Here is a 21,636-nt window from a genome sequence, read left to right as displayed (position 1 = left end):
CATGGATCGTGACCATTTTGTACAATGCAAGGAGCTGATACAGAAATTACTTTTACAAAGATGAAGATCAGAAATCCATATTCATTTACAACAGTATTATCCCACTGGGACTACTTCAATTTTTTCCGATTTTACAATTTTTTTTTTTTACTGGCTGGTCCTCAGTTTATGACAGAGTTGCATTCCTCTGACAGCGAAATAATCCAAATTGTACACAAGTCGAAATGCGCTTTCCAACGCTAACACAGTAATAGTAAATATTTTTACGAAAAACAATTCAAAGGCATAAATAATTCAATTGGGAAAAAAAACTCTTTTTCAAGGTCAGTTTAATTGAAACTCATAACCTTGAAAAGCAATGTCATCATGTCAGAAAAACATAAAAACAGAGATACCATTTTTGGCCTGTGTTGAGCTCTCATTAAAAAAAAATGTAGTGTAACCAATATTATGCACACACACAAAACCTTAGTGGAACACGATAATGCTTAGTTTTGTCAGAGACGTGTTGCTCTGACAATGTTTTTATTATTGTGGTTTTAAGGAGTGTAGAATAGCACTGCATCGTCTTGAGCCATTTGTCATATTTTGACCCTCTCATGTAGCTAATATTATAAAATACTATCCAGTGTCTGTCCATTTAAAACCAGGTATGTCCATTTTATTTTAAATCCAAAAAAGAAACTAAGAAAAAAAAGATGGGTACCTTTCAACAACTCTAATAATCAATAAAACCTCAGCATTATTATTTAATCATACACTTTATTTGTCCCATATTAGTTTTGTCATAAATCTTGCGTCCTTTCAGTAAAGTTTTTACAGACTAAACTACTTTGTAAAATCCAATTTGTTTTGATGTAGCTCATACTGGATCTCATTAGATTGTGCAGGTAGATTCACTTGAGATTCTTCTGAGTGCAGTGTTTAAATGCTGTAGACTCCAGCAATTTCTGGTTCTGTGGACTCCAGGGAATAGTTTTTGGGCTCAACGAGGTGAGAGTCAATTTACATTCGTACGAACTGTTAATCGGTCTGAGCTGTTTGCAGCGGAACAAGTTTTTCCTCCTGAGAAGCTCAGCTGTCTCCAACAATTAAGGAAGATTAAATAGACACCTCGACTCCCCCTCACTCCTTTTCCTCGTCATACCCGTTTGGGTTGATCAGCACCGATACACCAGGCGTCCTCTACGTAAAATACAATCAATTAACCCAAAGACGTCTCCGTCATAACTGTTATCGCGTCCTCCGAGAGTAAAATCTGAGTGACGTCGGCGCTTACGAGAGCAGACAATTGCAATCGTAATTATTCCTTTAAAAAAGAGAGCCTGATTTTCGGAGTGAATAATGGAGATTTATTTTATTTATTTTTTTCGTCGTTGTAGTTTTCGGTGTCATCGACTCGTGGAGGTTTGGGACAAGAATCTTCAATAATAATTCTGTTTTTTCAACACCACCAGTGTAAACCAACAAACAACGGGAAACAAAATGAATGGTTCAGGTGTTACTCTCCTTTATAAGCGGTTATTCATCAACAGCAATCTGTCTGGAGCTGATAGATGTTTTGGTCAGTTTGCAATGAATAAGACACGGCTGCACACTCAGCGACATGTTTGTGATAAGCACCACCAGCAAGATATTGCTTCTCTGAAGCACAGAGCGAGTGAGATGGAGAGAGAGGGAGAGAGAGAGAGAGAGAGAGAGAGAGAGAGAGGAGGAAAACACTCCAAATGAGTCATTCCTCAACAAGTGAATGCATTCTTGTTTGGCACACGTGAACACAAGCCCACAGGCCAGAGCAAAGGCTTCTGCCTGGTCTGTTATGGAGTGGGAGGCATTGTTGTTGTCACGGTTTTAAGGTGCAGCTTTTTAGGTGAAAAACAGTAAGGCCGTTCGCAGCGATCAGTGCAGTAATGATGCGAGCGGTCGGATCCAGATGGCTTTTGTTTTTGTTTGTTTCCAAACCTGAATGTGAACTTTCCACCTGTGCGCCTGCTGAGCGCATCTTAGCTCGAAGCCTATTCACTGGGCAGCCATGTGTTTTATTTGGCCCAGCCTGAGTTACATTTGTGATTTTCCCCCCCCCGGTCGGCCAAATGCTTATATAAATATATATAATAGCCCTCCAAACGGGGGGAGGTCAGGTACACGAGGACCTCTTTGTAAACTCATCCAAGATAAATAAATCTTTAACACTGGTAAAATGATACTGCACACTCGGATGAGCTTTAGTCTGTATTGTTACATGTGAAGTTGTCTGTGGTCATGGTAATCCGCAAAGGTTTAATCAAGGAAACCGGACTGTTCTTGTTGATTGAAGATTCTTCACCTTTGATCCCGCAAATCTTCTTCAGTTCTAAATTTTAGGCCTTTTGGATTAAAGGTGAAATGTCTTCAACAAACAAGAATGGTCCATTTGGTTTGATTCAACTTTGCTGATTACATGTGAAGTTTCGATCCTTAAGCAAGTTCCCATCTGGGTCTTGGGAGTTTTTTTTTTCTGTGACCTGTGTCTCGGGCAAGCATTACCGTCCCTTCCCTGGTGTCTTCTCGCCTGCGTCACGTCAGTCTTGCTTTCCTAAGAGTACCAGCAAGTCAGTTCCCCGCCATTACGAATGTTGACTCAGCTATGTCATGTCAGTTCTTGCTAGTTTCCTTTGTATCCCAGTGAGTCTGTTACGGTTCCCTTAAGTCTTATCAATTCAATTCTCTACTCTGCTGGGTGTTCTCCCACCTGTGTTTTACGAGTTTTTTTCTTAATCCGTCTGTGTCTCGGACAAGCATTACCATTCCTTCCCTGATGTTCTCACACCTGTGTCATGCCAGTCTTGGTTTCCTAAGAGTCCCAGCCAATCAACTCACTGTCATTCCAAATGTTCTTTCACCCATGTGATGTCACTATGTATTTGTTTGCTTCGTGTCCCAGTTTGTCCTTTCAATTTCCTTTGAGTCTTACCCGGTCATCTCACTCGCTTCTAGGGTGTTTCTTTCACCTGTGTTGCCTAAAACTGTATTGCTAAAAATTGTGTTATTGGGTCATTTTCAGTGTTGCTAATAAAGAAATCATAACCCAAATGCCAAATCTTATCTGGTACCAATTTTGGTCCTACATTAATTTCTGGTCCAACAAAGATGAATGATACATATAAGTTTAATGTTGTAAGAACAGGAAACGGTCCTCATCTGTTTTCACATACCTTTTTTTATGGTTCGTTTGTGCTAACTCTCATCTGAGAAACAAACTAACAAAATGGTAAAGTTTTAATCCATCTGCTGCTGAAAAAGTAAACATTATGTAAAGGTCTCCTAATAATTTTATATTATCCCATTGCCAAAAACAACATGCACCGCCCCTCCTTCAAGTCAGTACATAATTGAATATCCCCTACGTAGGTGATTACATTTAACAGAGTCTCTGGCTAATAATCCATATTATGATTGTAAGCAAAAGATTGCCTAAAGTCATGAATAACTGTTTCCCCAGCAGGACTGTTAACGTCAAGAACATTTGAGGATAGGAAGTGACAGCTGGTCCTGGTCAAAACCTTATTCCCCCGATCTCCTCCCGTGTTCCCCTGAAGACCGTCGCGCTTCCAACGGCGGCCAGCCAGCCAGGTACTTCTCTCAGCGCAACCGCCAGACTGTAGCAGCCACATCTGAGGCTTTTTGGACATGAAACATGCTGAAATATGTGGGAGAAATGCTGTGAGGATGTTTGCAAAGCTGTTTCACGCTGCACTATTGGTCTTCAACAGTCGACGGGGGGGACAAAACGTCTATTTTTAACTTAAGTCCGCGGAGACAATGAGAGCGCCATCTTATCTCCAATCAAATTCTCAAAAGGATATTGCTGTCTTTGCTGTCTCCACAGTACACTCTACAAAGCAGGCGCTGCTTTCCCATTTCCATTCTGGAAATAGATAGAACAAACCCAAAAATAATGATGTTACATGATGGCGCATTTGTGATGTAATGCAATTATAATGAGAAACGCTACCGCCACACAGGCAGATAATTGACCTGTTCAATTCCTCTTCTCAGTCTCATCCCGTTGATGATGTGTCCATGGTGGCCTTCCTCTTAGCGGTATCATCCAAATTATGCCTTTTACAAAGATAATAATGTTGCCTTTTAACATTGTCAGAAAGATTTATTCAGCAACATTTTACAGTGCTGCATCAAACCACCTGCAGATAAATAAGATAATGATAATGAAGATGACAAAAAAAATAAAAAATCATATTTGGTGGTCATTGTGATAATTTTCCTTCCTCTCTTTTACGATAGTCAAGTGATTCCCAATCGGTGTGCTGTGAGAGATCATCAGGTGAGCTGCTTGAAAATTAGAATTGTTTTTTTTTTTTTTCTGGATGGTGTGCCGTGAGCTTTTCACATATGTGCCTTGGATCAGTAAAGGTTGGGAAATACCATGCGGCTATAGAACCCTCGTAGGTCATACGTGGGCTTGCATCCTCAAAGCTTTATAAGCGCAATTTATTTTACAAATAACACCTGCCCATTGAAGCATTTCAGACAGACACCTTCACATTTTGTCATTTTTATACTCAATCCTTTCTGGACCTGAAGGTCAGTGTGACACCACCACACAAATGCACTCTCTAGTGCAAGAAAAAAAACCCATAGAGATTCAGCAGTTTTCTCCTCACAGAGAAATATTAGGATAAATTTAGCTCTACCATTACACCCGTCGACGCAGAAAAAAAGTGTACCATTACGTGGTTGGGAATCAGTTCAAACTCTTTCACATTGGTATTAATGCTAAACTTCAGCGATGGTGTAATTACAAACATTTTCCAAAGATGTTATACATGGGCAGTACAAGGTCGCTGGCTAGCTGCCATGGTATACACACCAAATATCCCGAGCACACCAAATCAATTTTGCAACACCCGTTCTGAATAATACAGGATGCTTTTGGGGTTTGTTCCCAGATGCGATTACTGCCTTCAGTGCCCATGCACGCTGCTACGTCAACTTTGCTTCTCCTTCCTGAACTCTCGCCGAAAAAAAAAACAAAAAAACATCAACATCAATTTATTGCTCGGGATTGGTATTGGAAAAACAAAAGTAAGGGAAATGTGTCTCCTACGCAATTGTTAACCATTTGTGTTGACATGCAAAGTACTCAGGATCAGTATACGGCACGATGGGTGTATTAAACACTATTTGTGCTGTCAAAGCTGTTGGATTACATTTAAAAAAAAAAAAACAAAACAAAAAAAAAAAAAAAAATCTAAATAAAAAACAGGAAAAAATTGTCCTGCATCTTTAGGTGAGAGTTTGCGCTAAACGGACTTCACAGACAAAAATCATTTCTCAGAGGTTAACACTAGCCGAATGATCGTGAAATGTTTCAGGAGGAACCCATCTTAAGCAGTGTTTATCTAGAGATCAGCAAAATAAGCTTTTTTCCAAATAAGGCGTTGGTAGTGATGTGAAAAAATTAAAAATAATAATAAAATAAAGTTTGGATTATACAAGGATCAAATAATATCATAATGATATCATTATATTTGAGAATAAGTCCCAATTTTTTTCAGTGCAAAGAATTTGAATGAGAACTTTTTGGGGGCTTGTTAACAACACTCTTGCCTGTGGTGCGTCAAATTTAAAAGACATTCATTTTGACTTTACAGGGGCTTTAAATGTTACAATTATTTGTAGTTAATGATCAACAAAATTTAACTGTTCTTTTATCAAGACGAGAGTGAAATGTTTGCACAATCCTTTCAAACTCAGGATAATCTTAATGTTTAAGAAGACAGTATTTCATCATTTATTTTTAACGTATCAAAGTATAACTTCAATCCTATTAATGCAAACTTCTCTGATTTGGTGCATTTATGGATCAATAATGCATCTACTTATCATAATTCTTGTAAAATGAAGAAGGCTTTTTATTATTCTGCAACATCATTTGCTTGAAAAATGCTGTAATGATTCAAGAATAAATAATATTTTGGGGTAATACCATGACTTCAGTCACATAGCATTCTGATTTTTTTCTTCTTCTTTTACATCTGCTGTTTTTTCGTTATCGTAAAGTTACACACTTTTTTTTGCAAAATGGAGACAGTATTTTTTTTTATTATACTGTGACTTAATTTGTGTAAAACATTGTATTGTAATGCACCAGAATAAAAACTATTTTGGTGTAATATTATTTTATTCAAATGGCATTATAAATTAGTTTTTGTAACGGTACAATTGTCTGTTTTTTTCCCCCTTTGTTGATTTCCTTTTTTGTTATTATACAGCTTAATTTTTTGTCAGAAAAATATAGTAATTCTACAAAAAAGGGCAGTTTTCTGGTAATGCTATTACTATTCTCGTTCCATTACAAATTGTTCTTGGAAAAATGCGATTGGACTTTTTTCAGTTATTTTATCTTTGTTATAAAATGACCACTTTTTTTTCCACACACCACAGCACGATACTTGAGCTTAAGCCTTTATTAGTGTACTCATTAGGTCAGATGTCGAGTTCAAAGCGGGAACTTCAGGCTACGCGCAAGCCCGGTGGGTGCAGCGTGAATCCCTCTGTGGACTAATTGCTAATTTTGTTAAACATAAAACCTGAATGGTAATTGGAACAGCTATCTCTATGTTAATGATGACAAAGTCTTGATGAACTGATGCTGTTGGTGGGCTACTTGGGTAAAAAATGTTCTCAGTCATTCCAATGGAACTGCTTACAAGATCAAATGCTTGAGTGATAATTTATGGAAATGACAAAGTAACTTCACTGGAAGTGTAGAGTGTGGCGTGCGTTAGTTAATTCCATTTCTAGCCAAGAAATGTCATATTAATGAAGGCGTGTTGATAGCTCTTGTTAATTAGCATACTGCATTTCACATACGGTATGAATCATGCATGTTGCTGCGGTACCTGCTGCATTGCCGCCATGCAAGAATGCAAAATTAATGTTCGTTGGAGAGACTGCCTGGTGTTTTATCGCACGTGAGTGAGGAATAAGTGTGCTTATTTTCTCTACTTGAAGAATTTCCATCCCAAAGGACAAAAAGGGAATGAAGCAAAAGTACCAGGAGGTATTAAATTAAATCTTCATAGCACTGGAGATGTGTATCACTGACTTTATTTTCATGCCGACATGTAGCAAAGGCACTTTAAAGAGCAATCCAACAATGAAGCATGGCAAGTTCAAATTTTTTTGGGCACGTTTCTAAATTATCGATATTGGCTCTTCCAATAGAAGAAACATCAGTGGAGACTCCAGTTGAAGTTGGCCATAATTGTGCACTTGACCATGAAGAAACAAACCATTTTTAACTTTGTGGTTTTGTTTGTGTTTATCAGATTGAATCAACATCATGTTTTTCTTTTGTCATCGCAAATCAGATACTGCAAGTACACCTCTAATGTAGAACACAGTCTGTCAATATCATTGCAGGGTGAAAAAAAACTAGTGTGATGTAGGCAAAAATACCAGCAGCATAACATAAAATATATTGCATTACATAAAACGGCTTCTCTTGGGTTTGCCAGTTGGAGTCAAAAACAATGACAAATTACATTTTGTCGTCTTTTTTTTTACAACATATTCCTTCTGACTGCTCAAACTGTTGCACTTGTCTACGCTGTTTATTTCCTAAAAAGAAGGCACAGTATCCAAGTTTCACTTTCCTAAAAAGAAAAGATCAGTACTGGGACATTTTGATATTTAATATTACTTTCTTCATTTTTAACATGCGGTTATCATGTTCATTCTCAGTTTCTTAATGTGCTCTGAATTGCCCTTTGAACATGCAAACATGGTGTAGTTATGTTTGAAAATCTGATATACTACACTGTACAGGTTTTTTTTGCAGTACATTTTATTTATTGTTCTCAATTTCTATTAAAAAAAAAAAAAAAAAAAAAGCAGCTTACCACATTGCAACAATAGGAGAAAGCGGTTCATAGCGTGACACCCAGTTAAATGCAGGCCCAAAGAAATCCCAGGTCTCTTTGCACTATAACTACATTTTCTCCCCAAAGTCATATCCAGTAATCTGCATGGATGAAGCTATGTCTGCTGCCTCCAGCCAAACTTTATAAACTGCTACTTTTATATTGGAAGCTGGTGAAGAGATTACACACAGGAGCCACGAAAATATATATATGCTGTATATTAACCAGCAAATCTAACGGCGCACGCGTTATGCCGCACTGTGAGGAAGCCACGGGATCGCCTGAGTTTCCTTTTTTTGTTCGGCGAGCACAGCTGGAGGAAGTTTTAATCCAAAGGCGCTCGTCTGAACTGTTAAACGTTTTTCGTGCAAAAGGCGCAATATCAATTAACCACCGAATCGCCGGCTATTTAATGTGAATATGCAATTGTTTATTTTGCACTCGAATTGATTCATAACGCTACACATCAAAGTCCGTATCAAACAAAAATATGTACACATTACACATTTTGACTGGGTTTTAAATGAGGATAGGCAGATTAAAGATTCTGTTGATTTATGTGGAATTGTAAGTAGAGGAGGTCCTTCGTTCGCGATGGTCCCAACGTACGAGGTTTCGAGGTGACAAATTAGTTTCTGCAGCAGCATGTCGTCAAGGCACCTCAGTTGCCGACAAACTTTCATTTTTCATTTGATTGTTTTATATTGACAGCCTAGAAGTGTTTTTCACACTAACTTTTGTTGTAATTGTGATTTTACTACTGTGTTAGCGTAGGTTACTGATCGACTACGGCATTTTCCGATGTACGTAAAAAATATTTTCGCCACGGTGAGAAAATATCTACACAGACAACAAAATGAAACAAGGACCCCCTGTACTGTAATTATAGATTCATAAAACAAAACATCGTTTGTATCAAACATAATGCACAAACATTTGAAAAATACAGTAGACGGTGTTAAACAAAATGTTCACATCATTTGGAATGAGTATCTGAGTAACTCAGTCATAGGTAACCAAAATTAAATGGGCGTCATGTTCAAAATTAAAATATTGTATCGATCAAAATTCTAACATTCAAACATGTAAAGCTATTATAACCGATTTCACAAAGCATAAAAAATATTCACTATATGCACCACCTGTGACAAAACACATTTTTCTTTTCGTCTTCCTTTTTGGATTTTATGTGCCTTGTCTAAATCTGCTTTCCTGTTGTTGTATTTTATTTATTTATTTTTTTCATACTGTAAACTCTTGTTTGACAGTGCTTGATCATATTCTACATGATGTGCCATTCTAAAGTGTAACATTAACTAACATTAAAGTTTAACAGTAAATGTGTTGAATTTATGCTCATTAATATTTGAGATCTTTTGTGCAAGAATTGCCTTTGGTATTAGACTACACTAATGCACATATTCTATAAAATGATGATTGATTGATTTCGGATTCAGGAAGTAATTCAAGAAGTGAACCACTGCCTATTTGCAGTTCATTAGCAAATGTATTCATCTTTTTTTTTTTTCTCCTCTGGAACCTAACCTCAGCTATTCACTGGGGAGGGATAAAAAATAAATACCCATTCGCATCAATCAGTGTATTTTTGTGCTCTTCCGGTCACTTCCTAATATGCCATAAGATGCTACCAAAGTGCCACCTAATAGGAAAGTAGTAATTGTGAAGGAAAATACTGTACATGCCAGCATCCTTGCGTTATCAGTGCATCTTTTTCAATATCAAATCATCTATAAGCCATTTATTTTTAAGTGTAATGTAAAACGAGTTTCACATGATATTACAGTGTTTAGGCATTAGAGTTTAGGGGGGCGGGGGATGTAAATTACTTATCGATTTTCTCTATTTGCAGGGGGTCTTGGTCCCTTTAACTGTAATTGAAACAAAATGGAGTGCACTACTTTTGTGCAACCAGCTGTTTGATTCAGCCTCAACTAGTTTGCTGTCGAAAGAAGTCCAACGTGAAGTCAACTGTGGGAAAAAATGAGCTACATCCACGCAGAAAGCCTCATTTTGCTCACACTGAGGTGGAAACAGCAGTTCAGAACATTCAGAAGAATTTTCCCAAAATATGAAAAATGTTACAGGTCAATTAATTGGTATTTTTCATGGAAATTGTCTCCAATGGAGATCCGATGTATGATTATGTAGGTATGCATTGCTACGAATCCTATTAACGATCACGTTATTGCTGTTTCATTCGAGAAACGATTAAAACAGCCAAAATACGCCCATTCGGCCTCCATCTAAATAAGCTGTGCATGAATAATTTAGCTGCTTCTCCATGACAGTGCATTTGCAGGGATACTTTCAGAAAAAAGATGCGTCATTTTACCTGCCCATCGGAGGCAGGGTAGAGACGGGCGGTGGGGGTTTTGCGCCGCAACATCTGGAAACAGGCTGCTAAGAACGTTCTAATCATGCAGACACGGCCTAAGCTGCTCCATTATGGGCTAAGCTGACCTATCAGTTGGGCTTTCGCTAATCCAAATTGTACTTTGCCTGCCAGCGCATCGCTCAATTCAGACGCTCAGCTGGGGGGTAGGCTAGGGGGGAACGCAGACATAATTCACCTGCTGTGTGAGCCGCTAGCATTTATAGATATTTATCTTGCAGTGTCATATGTGCAAAAAGCACAAGCTATTTCCACTCCCCCATCACCCCACCCCAACTCAGTTCTGCAAACGCTCATTCCCAGCAGTGAATGTTCCATTCTGGTGCCATATGCATGCCTGTTACGACCAGTTTGGAGTGCCTTAAAGAGGCTTTTATTGGGCACATGCTCGTTTTCGTGCTTACATCTGTGTCGAATGGGCCGAGTGACAGGATATGCACGACTTTGGAGAAAGATAGGCACGGTTTAAAGCAGTAGCAAAGAAGAATTGGGTGATTTTAATTCTTTTATTATTATTATTATTTTTGCTCCTGGGTTGCTCCTCTTCATGGCTGGTGGACCAGCCAGGACACGATGTGTTAGCGCTGGTGTCTGCTATGATTCCTTTTGCTGGAAACAACAGTATAATCAACAACAACACAAATTTGAAAAAGAATAAAGAAATCATACATTAAATTGAAAATGAATACATAATCATCAGTAGTCAGCTGGCATAGGCTCAATCTCTCCTGTGACCCTAATGAGGATAAGCGCTATAGAAAACGGCTGGTTGGAAACGATGAATTAAATAAACTGACGTGATTTACGAGTCTTTCTAGATTTGTTCCGTCATTTTTTTATACATTTTTTTTGCTTTGACTTGCGTGTGCAAACTTGAGATACGAGCACTGTATGGTGGCACTGAACTCGATTCAATTCACAATAAGCGGCAGTTTGGCAAATTGTGAACAATTCATCAAAAAAGAGGCTTCGAGCTGCTTAACTCCATACCTAGTTGAAGCTGACTGTCAAACTAAACGTAAAACAAAGAAAATTACACGTTTTGTATTAAAAACCAGCAAACTATGTTGCCTTAAGAACGGCCCGCTAGCTTAAGGCTAACATATAATGGAAAATGCCAGTGACATGCTAATGGTTAGCATCGATAGTATTCGTCACAAATTTAGAACCCTTTGAGCGATGTATATTTGAACATAAAAAGTGGAGCAACACGTAGACATAATAGTCATATATTCTTTATCCTCTCTGAAAAATGACTACTATAACAACAGCTTAATCAGTTGTAGTAGTACAGTAGAAATCTATTCAATTCACCAAAGCTCATACAGCTAGTGTCACGTCTTGTGTTTTCTCTCTGTGCCCTCTTTTTGTCTCTGGCCCTCCTCTATCTAACCTGTAATTTTCCAGACATATCCATCATAATAACCACAGAGGCAGTACTGTATATAAAAGTCCCCTGTGGCACAGAAAAACTGTTTCATTTCATTTTCTGTCTGCACTCTACATGAGTGTATTTTACTGCCTCCTGGTGGTCAAGGTGGGCACACCAGAAGGAGCGGCACACTGAATTGGATGCAAATTTAAAGCACAAATTCAGAATTTGCTATTAAGGGTTATCTTATCAAACTGTTTAATGCTCTACAGTCTATTTAATTACGTTATTGCGCGATGTTTTCATAAAGTACTATTTTATTGAATGCTATTTTCCTTATTTAAAATTGGGAGGCTGAAACGGATTAATGACATTTTCATTCATTGATCTCAATGCAGAACGATGATAAGGATGCGAGCGTGGTCACATAACAAATTAAACTTGCATCTCAAGGCACAACTGTACTTTTCCATTTAAAAGTTAGGATTGGACAGATAAGAGTTGCGTGGCATAAAAAAAGCGCGCTTCAGTTTGTTTTTTCTGCCCTTTTGCACTGAGGTCAGGCGTTGGTAACCCGTTTTAGTCGGCGGCAGCTGCCATTATAGCGAATATCAGCAGCACGCAGTCGACTCGGCGGGAACGCCGCTCGCCTGGCTGACATGACTCAGGGGAAATTAATTTGCTACAGTCATAAAACGCTTGGTTATTTAATCACTGTTAGATTTAATCTCACACCTTAATCGCATCGGGTAGCTTCTCCGCCTGGAGCTTTATACCTGCAAAAAGTATGAAGGGATTAGAGTCAGAGCAGCCTGTAGGAGGGGGGTTAAATAAAATAAAATAAATAAAATAAAGTATGAGTGGGTTTGCAGTGCAGTCATGAAAGCAAATGTAATAGCCAGCAAACAAGCACTCCATTAAATGAGAGTGCCTCTCTCTTAGAGAGTGACATCTAATGGCATCTGGGTTTTTTGGGTTCCCGCCATGTATAGTTAATGCTGTCCGGATCAAAGCGCGGCGAGCGCCTTCCCGCCCTCACCGGATCAAAGAATTCTTGCTCGCGAGCGTGACACGGCGGCCGACCTCAAGCGTGTCGGTGGCCCCGGCCCGTTTGCCACGTCGCTGCCTCGTCTTGCATTCCCAGCAGTAGTGCCTCTGCGCGCGGAGGAAAATAGACGGGCGACACCTCAGCTGTGAAATGGCTGACGCAAAGCCCAGCATCTCGCCGCTTTTCAGTAGCGGAGATGGGAGGAGATACGAGGGTGTAATCCTTGAATGGATCTGGCGAGAGCCCCCTCGGCCCCCTTTGAGCGGCTTGTTTGAGCACTTCCACTAAAGCCCCCTACACACACAAACAAACACATGCACACACACACACACACACACACTTAATCTGCCCGGCAGAGGTAGTTTGACGCAGCAAGTGAATCTGCCACAAACACATCACAAATGCAGGATAATGTTGTGCTGATACACAGATTAATTTGTGTAATCCAGGCCGCCAACGGCAAATCTTAAAGGGAAATGTGTCAAATGTTTATAGATACAATTAAACCATAATCTCTCAAGTCTTTCCTTTTTCTGCTATTGTCCTCACATGTTCCGCTCTACTGTATTCGGGAAGACAAGTAGAGGGAGATCAAATAGACTTTTGTTTACATAGAAACATAAGCGGCGCACTTTGCGAGCTATAAATAACGCTGTGGCTGGACGTCTAATACGCCCCTTGGCAGGGCAGCGCTTCAGTCAAGTAGGCACTTGATGCCACCTGGCTACAACTGCTGCATGAGTCAGCAACTCGTCTTTTGTTAAAAAGCATTCACATCATTTTTAATTGTTCTTTTTAATGGCTTGTGTACAAAATAGTCTGTGACTCTGGAGAGTCTGCGCACCCACTAAGTGTGACATTAAACAACCAAGTAACTTTTTTTGTCATCTGTCCCTTTCTGAAAGTGTCGAGCAGCTGTTCTGCACCTCCGCCCCACTTTTATGTATGTCCCATTGACATCATAGCTGTGCCCTCACGCACAGTTTATCCACCCGTGACATGATCAGCTAGGCTGAGTGAAGGTCCCGAGCCCCTTTCAAGTGATCTCCACTACACACTGGTTGCAATAATCATTGAAAATAAATAAATATTTGATTTCGAAAAGATGCACTAAAAGTGCATGAGTGTGTGGCCTTCGCAACGTTAAGCAGTAACGCAATGTTCATGGTTTATTAGCTTGAGTTATTTAATAGCCACTCACCAGAGCAAAAACACGTGCGGCGAAGACGTTCTGTAACTTCTGCTAACAACCCAGGCTGAACTTAGCTACTTGCTGACAAAGATCTTGGTCTCTCAGTCAAGATGTGCCACTTCAACATACTTCCTTGACACCAATTACTACTATCAGCCAGGACTTTGGTGCCGTCTTATACTGTAGCAGCATCTTAGAGCATTACCGAAAAAGCAAAAAAAAAAAAAAAGAGAAATAAAAATACGGTGAGAGCCGCAAATGCCTGAGGAGAGGTTCCACAGAAACAAAACGTGAATAGGTAAATTTGTGAGTTCGTGAACCGTGAATAGGTGGGGCTTCACTGTCCACTGTCTTGAAAAATTGTCGCACAGAGGCACTAAGTATCATACAGAAATATCCACGCCGCCCCCCCCCCCATGGGTGTGACACCCCTGCTATCATGTCAAAGCCAAAAGGTAAGCGGAGCTTCACTTATCTTCTGATAAGTTGCACTTACTTGATTGTTCAGTGATGTTGTTGACACGGTGGAAAGGAGTGTTTGTGTTTGCTGATGTCCGTGTGCCACGTACGCAGTCTAGCGTACTTTTATCATCTTTAAGTCCTCCTTGCGTTTCACCCTCCCTGACCACGTTTCCTCCTCAGCCAGTTCTCTGAAACGTGTGTCGTATTTTCTCGACTTGACGACGGTCTTCACCGTGTTCCGCGGTAAAGATTACCTGCAACGACCTTGTTTTAATTTGCCGCTTGTAAGCGCAGTGAATGCCTTCGGCGGTCTGTACGAGCATAATTACGGACAATAACGAATTAAATACCTCCCACCCTTTGAGGCCTTACGAGGTGTCCATCTTAGATGAGCTCGGGCCCAAAGAAGCCGGCGGCGTTTCTGGGTGTTGTTGATGAATGGCTTTTTCTTTGCATAGTAGAGTTTCAAGTTGCACTTACGGATGAACCTTTTGTGATATTATGGACCGTAGATGATGAAATCCCTAAATTCCTTGCAATTGTACGTTGAGGAACATTGTCTTTAAACTGTTGGACTATTTTCCCACGCACTTGGTAACAAAGAGGTGAACCTCGCCCCATCTTTGCTTGTGAATGACTGAGCAATTCAGGGAAGCTCCTTTTCTACCCAATCATGGCACCCACCTGTTCCCAATTAGCCTGTTCACCTGTGGGATGTTCCAAACAGGTGTCTGATGAGCATTCGTCAACTTTCTCAGTCTTTTTTGCCACCTGTGCCAGCTTTTTTGGAACGTGTTGCAGCCATAAAATTCTAAGTTAATGATTATTATTGTTTAACAAAACGTCCCAACGTCATTGGAATTGGGGTTGTATATTATCTGAAGAGCATATATTTATTTATTTATTTTTTTTCCGACCTGACTATCGGAAATGTTAAACCTGTTCAATATTTACTATGGCAAATCGTTATTTGTGTGGCCAAAACCAAGTTTGGCTGATTCACGGACTCTCTGATTGTGACACGAAACCGATCGATAGCCAAATTGAAAGCGACCTAAATTGGAGTTTTAGCTGGATACAAATGGACATTAAGCTGCTTGTCACACGTCAGTCTCAGTACTACAGTGTGGGGGAGGAGACTCGCGTTTGTCCATGGAAATATGACTTTGTGTGGGTGTGCCGTGTTGGTCGTTTGGAGTACACCACACACGGGCAGTAAGGACACCCTTGGCGACTTTATTGCTCATGGTGTGTGGGGTCTCTCACATTTAAATAATAGATTAAGATGTTAAAAATCAGTAAGTGTGTACCGCTGCCTAAGGGAACAGAATGCAAAACAACAGACCGTGTCAACAGGAACAGATTGAATTACATTCAAAATGAAACTCACACCGTAAACTACTTGCAGTGAATTGTCAAATAAACCAACCGATGTATACAAAATAATAATAAGTACAGTATTTCACATGTAACATCTTCTTTTTAGAAAAGTGCATAATCAATAGTACCGCTATGTCTTCCTTTCTAGGAACTAAACGATACAGACAAGTGCAACCGTAACAATTTGAACAGTCTGAATATATAAGGCCGAGAGGATACATTTGGTAAAATAAATTATCCTTACGGACAGAGCACGTATTAATTACTTAAAACCATTCGGTATTCAATTTAGACACCTGATTCCGGTTCGGCAATGCACGGCCAAACTGCATTGCGTCTTTCTGTCATTTTTCCCCGAGCTGATGCGAGCACAATGAAAAAGCTCGCAAAGAAGCAGTCTTTTCAATTAACGAAATGTGTTATAGCCGCCGTGTACCATACGTCTATTCAAAGGTGTGTGTTTTATCTCGGAGAGCAGGTTTCTATCATCTTTTGTCTGCGCAGCCCTGAAATGGACCCGAAGACGGCGCCAGCACCCACCTCCCCGCCCCCCATCTCGCTTGAAAGAACCGCTCACTTCAGTCGGCTCTCGCAAATGGAATTTGACACCAGGGTGTGTACTTTTGTGCAATAAATTAATCGCCTAATGACTCTTGCTCACATAGGCGATATATTCTGGTGCTAGCGACTTCTGAGAGGCTTTTGCTGAGACAAAAGGGTAGTTATAACACATCTTTCACCAATCTTTTTGATTTTTCTTTTTTTCTTTCTTTTAACCCCAATAAGTATCTCGGGCAATAAACGTGTCAAAGCTCCTGACAACTTTTGCTGTAGGTCTTAGCTCTCCATTATCAGCTCAGTGCGGCTCTGGACGAGTGCTAAAAGGGCAAACGGTTTGAGTCTGACCTTGGCGGGAATATTCAGCGTCACATGCGTGTCGTCTGATGTCAATGATGATGTTATTATTAGGGGTGAGAAACGCAGCATAATCCGTGGTGAAGGTACGATGTCACGATACGATGATTACGTGATGTATATTGGCGGGGTAGGTCACTATCAAAATATCTGAGGGGAAAAACCTGTATCAAAATCTTCACTTATGTTCTATGGTATCGATCTAATGCAATGCTACGCTAATGCAGTAGGAAAGTCATAATTACAGTAAATATCTGTATAAAAAAAAAAAAAACAACCCTTGAAAGATGTCAGTACCTTCGTAAATCGAGGATCCCCTGCAAGGATTTGTTTTTATTGTACGCATTATTTTATCATTTCAGAATAATTCCGTTATTGGAGAAGTCATTGCCTGTGTTCCATTGAAAAATCTTTAAATCAATTTACACAAAAGATGAGCGGTTTTGTTTTTCCTCTTCCCTTACTGTACCCAATTTGAACCATCACCTTAAACCGAGGTACACACTGAACTGTGATTTTTGACTTGGTTACTAGGCACTATACCGTGCTACCTCGAGATACAACTGTAATTTGTTCCGTGACTACGCTCGTAATACAAAACACTCATATCTCATATCTTCCTTTACAGGCTCCCAAAAAAAAAAAACAACAACAACAAATAATGTTGTAATGTGTTTTAAGTATAATTCTATAATGTTGAACTTTATATGAAAAAAAAAAAGCATGTAGCAATGACATAATTAAATAGAATGTAAAGAATAAAACTGTTTGCCACATTTCGTCAATTTAATGGACTTTGTACTGCTCGTGGTGTAAAAGCATTGGCCACCTTGGGGCAGTATATCCAGACATCAAAAATTACTCCGACAGTTTCGATATCTGATCCTGGAGTAGCGAGACATTGTCGTGAGAGAAAATGATGCGATTTATCACAGTATTGACAATTTAAGGAATACAGTTGTCTAACTTCACTTCAACGCAGATTATTTTCGGAATCAATTACAATCAATTTAACGTTGAACCGATTATACCTGTACAGATTATACCTGTACCTGGTATCCCTTTATATTGTACCTGTAATGATGCAGCACAGACAAAAGTAGTGGAACATTACTTTGCACCTACATGAGAGGAACGTGAAAGGAAATATAGAGTTGGTTTTTCCCCCCCCTGTTTCCCAGCGCGTTCATTTTTTGTTGCTGCTGCGGTTTAATGGAGCAGATGTTGTCGTAATTAATATTACACACCGCAGTCATCCTTCATACTACAAGGATGTTTAGGCTTCATTGCCTGAAGTGAACCAATTCAAACTGCTGGCCTCGCCCAAGCACTTGGATGTTAAAGAAAATACAAATGGAATGTTTTAAACCTTGGGACGGGGAGGGGGGATAATCTCAATGGAGTGACTTTTTAATGGACACTTTTAATATTGCGGCGTAGCAGTTAAAAGCTTGTCGGGAAGAATTTTCCTCTCAATTAATCTTCACACTCGCTCACTCGTTCGCATGATCACTTTTCAAAACGCGCCTTTTTTCCCCCCCAGTCAACACGCGGCCATTGCTATTCTCATCAAGTCACGTGGATTGCTGCGCTAAAGCTGCCATCGATTTACATGGCTCGTGTTGAAATTGGCATGTTACATTTCGCCGCTTGTAACCAGCTCAGTGAGCATTGTGCTGCTTGTCTGGAAGGAAGTTGGGTGAGCCGCGTGGATGTCGGGGTCACATTACGGGAAATAACATTACCTTCAATTACACGGCATTAAAACAATTCTTCACGTTGATTTAGGAGGCTCTTAAGATGCTCTTTTTGTTACTTTGATGATAAACATATTTTTTTCAGTTATTGTATAAAATATTGTATTTGAGAAGTTTTTATTTATTTGAGGACTTACTGCTAGCAGTTTCAATTTCATTTTAAATGTCATACAGCTTGCCCCCACTTAATTTGTATTCAACAGGAAAAGAATTATGAGGCACCACTGCACTGATGTCATTTTAACAAACGGATAACTTTGAAAGCCTGCAGCTCTTCAGCTGATTATCTAATTTAGCAGCCACGCCCAAGAGTTTGAAGGACACATTGATGAACTTTGTTCGAGAACGACTTATAAGATTAGAAAAAGATACGTTTCGTGTCCCATTTCCAACTCCTGTTTATGTTTACGACAGCTAAATGTGCAGTTTGTAAGAAGCACGGCCTATCTCAGGAGCGTTTTGTCAAGCATGGCAATAAAGGCTGTAATTATTCATGTCGCTTAAGTGCTCTCGAGTAGAACAGCTCGACGGGTTTGACTGACTTGGCGGTGCCGCCGCGAAAAGAAAATAGTGCTTGTTTTGTTGTCGAGACAGTTGGAAATCAGGGGCGGGGAGACAGCAGCTGTACAAAACACAAGATAGGTTTCGATGTATGATGGGAGTAGAGACTTTATGGCCCTTCCTAAATACACCCAAGTAGCACCGACGAGTCGGATCATTCGCATTAGGATTCGAGCTTATGGCCGCATCCTCGCATGCAAATGCATCCTGAAGGAGCGCCCACCCAAATGACATCGTCTACAAAGGCTGCGTTCTCTTTTGTTTCGCAGTGTTATGCTTTTATTGCTTTATGACAGCCGGTTTAAAAAACCCACAGAGATGCATAAATTATGAGTGGCGCAAACACGTAGAATCTTTTTTTAATTTCCAAGAGCTATTAAAACAAACATGCACAAAACAAAGAAAAATGACCACTCGTAAAGTTGATTGTAAAATCCTGAATTGCTAAATAATTCTATTTCACCAACTAGAGGGAGGGGCTCCTTGGTTTACGATGGTCCCGACATACGGTGTATCAAGGTTCCCAAGGTGTAGTTTGTTCAGTGATGTATGTATGGTTTTTGCCGTAATGGAGAACATTTTAAATGGCGACAGGTTGAAACTTTCTTGCTAGCAGGAACAATAGCAGGTCACATGTTTAAAGGTTGTCCCAGCTTAAAAAAGGCTGTAAAATATTCAAATAAGTATTTTAATCGTAATAACCCCCTTTTAATCTTAGATTTAAGTCTTTGATCTTTTTTTACGTGTAATACCTCGCTAATCTTTCCTGAGGTTTCGCGATCACTTACCTTTTGAGGCGTTTTGATGATGTTTTGTGGAAGTGCCTCTATCGTCGTTCGAGACGACAATTCTCCACCCACGCTCCGAGCGGCATGAGAAAAAGGGGCCGTGTGGTTGTCGTTTAGCCCGACTTTGACAAAAACGGCACACGGTGTACACACACTTCCTTGTCTCACTTCCGATGTTGACACTCTTTTAGAAGGAACCCGCTGCTGTCTCAAACAGTAGTTATGAGGCAGATTTGAATAGCTGTCAGAGTGCATCATTATTGTTGCTTGCGGAAATTTGCACTTGACAAACAGCGTAGCGAATTCCGACCACACAGCTGACATAACACTCCGCCTCTAGTCTGATGTATTATTTTCATATAGGGAAAACACTCAACCTCTTTGACGGAATTGACTGAAACTGACACTGTGACCTCGCCTTGTGGTGTCAAATTGCTGTTACTATTCAACCAGATCTGGACCAAAAGGTTTAGTATGCAGTACGCCACTCCAAAAAGTCAGTCAAATTTGGCGATGAACCCGAAATGTGCTAACCTTTACGGGTAATCTTAATTTTACCTTCTGCAAACAACGTACTTTTGGCTTAATCAAACTCTGGTGACATCACACATGATAACGGTTGAAAAAATGCTCTAGGAACAATAGTGAAACAATCTCTAACAATGGATGAGTTCAAAAGATAAACATTTAAAAAAAAAAGTTAATGCTTTCAAATTTTGAGGGTTCTAAGGCAGATCTTTCAGAAACGGGTCAAAATTGTACAACAGTTGGGATTTAAGGCTCCACTGGTTTAACTTTTCCCCGTTTTATCTACTTATTTTTACACAGTCCAGGGTATAAAATCACATCTGAACCTTCCAGCTGGCACCGGTGATCAATTTCCAACTTAATGTCTCGTGTTCCGTCAAAACATTAAAGTTTATGCTTTCATCGGAGCTCTACAATAAACCAGTTGGCCCATTGTCGTCGGCTCGATTGCCAAGCGAGCGCCAACGTCGCTCAAGTAGTTTCATTGACCTCCAAATGTGATTAGGAGCGAACATTTGCCACGACGTCTGTGCTGGTTGGCAAGCTAGCGCCACTGAACTAGTTACCACTGTTTTGTTTCAATTAATATGTTGTGTCCTAAATTTGCTGAGCATTAGGCTTTTTCAGTAACACCACCCCTCCGCAACGCCACCATAGCCCCTCTGCGTTGGAGAGCCAAATAATTAACAGCTGTGCTGACACTTAAACCTGGTGTGTTTTACAGTTTTCATTAAATGTGTCAAAGTCTTTTAGCGTCGTCATCACCGCGGCGACCGAACTGGGAATTTGTAAACATCGAACTGTTATCAATCTGTGTTTTATTCTTAGTGGTAACAAAATGTCAGTGATAAAACAACGCACGCAAAAGGTCATGGCTGTTGTCTCAAACTGTAAGTGCCCTGAGAGAAGAGGCTACAATATGAACACGTGAACTAATTAATGGGACGGGGCTCCTATGAGCAGCATTGTAGAGCGGAACAAGTAAGGTGTAGCCCTCCACCAAGGCGAAACTATTTCTGGATCCAAGGGAAATGTAATAAGATCTTTAGAAGCGTAACAAATGGCAAAATATGACCATCTGAAAACGTTAAATGAGATTTTCCAGGTTGAATTTCAATTAAATTCGGGTTGGATTCCAATAAAATTAATGTAGATTATGTTCAACTCCAGTACCGCAGGCTGTTCATTACAATAATCAGTTGAGAAAATGCCATCTGCCGTGGTTTGGAGTTTTCGCAATGAACTAACAAACTTGTCCTGCACTACCTTGGCGTGTTTCATACCCCTACACG

General features: G+C 39.9%; 1 protein-coding gene and 2 long non-coding RNA genes across 3 annotated transcripts in view; all 3 read right to left on the bottom strand.

Moving 5' to 3' along the window:
• hs3st4 (heparan sulfate (glucosamine) 3-O-sulfotransferase 4) overlaps positions 1-21,636 on the bottom strand; it is an 86,119-nt gene that overhangs the window by 5,983 nt on the left and 58,500 nt on the right. The window lies entirely within an intron of this gene.
• Positions 3,772-20,065, bottom strand: LOC133466555 (uncharacterized). Its single transcript, XR_009784959.1, has 3 exons — positions 19,817-20,065; positions 4,018-4,101; positions 3,772-3,907 (listed from the first exon to the last, which is right to left on the bottom strand). It is a non-coding gene; the product is annotated as an uncharacterized LOC133466555 (long non-coding RNA).
• LOC133466560 (uncharacterized) lies at positions 10,838-13,147 on the bottom strand. The gene is made up of 3 exons (XR_009784963.1): positions 12,753-13,147; positions 12,449-12,489; positions 10,838-10,950 (listed from the first exon to the last, which is right to left on the bottom strand). It is a non-coding gene; the product is annotated as an uncharacterized LOC133466560 (long non-coding RNA).

The sequence above is a fragment of the Phyllopteryx taeniolatus genome, chromosome 16 (assembly GCF_024500385.1).
Source record: "Phyllopteryx taeniolatus isolate TA_2022b chromosome 16, UOR_Ptae_1.2, whole genome shotgun sequence".
Classification (NCBI taxonomy): domain Eukaryota; kingdom Metazoa; phylum Chordata; class Actinopteri; order Syngnathiformes; family Syngnathidae; genus Phyllopteryx; species Phyllopteryx taeniolatus.
This window is presented reverse-complemented; position numbering and strand designations above follow the sequence as displayed.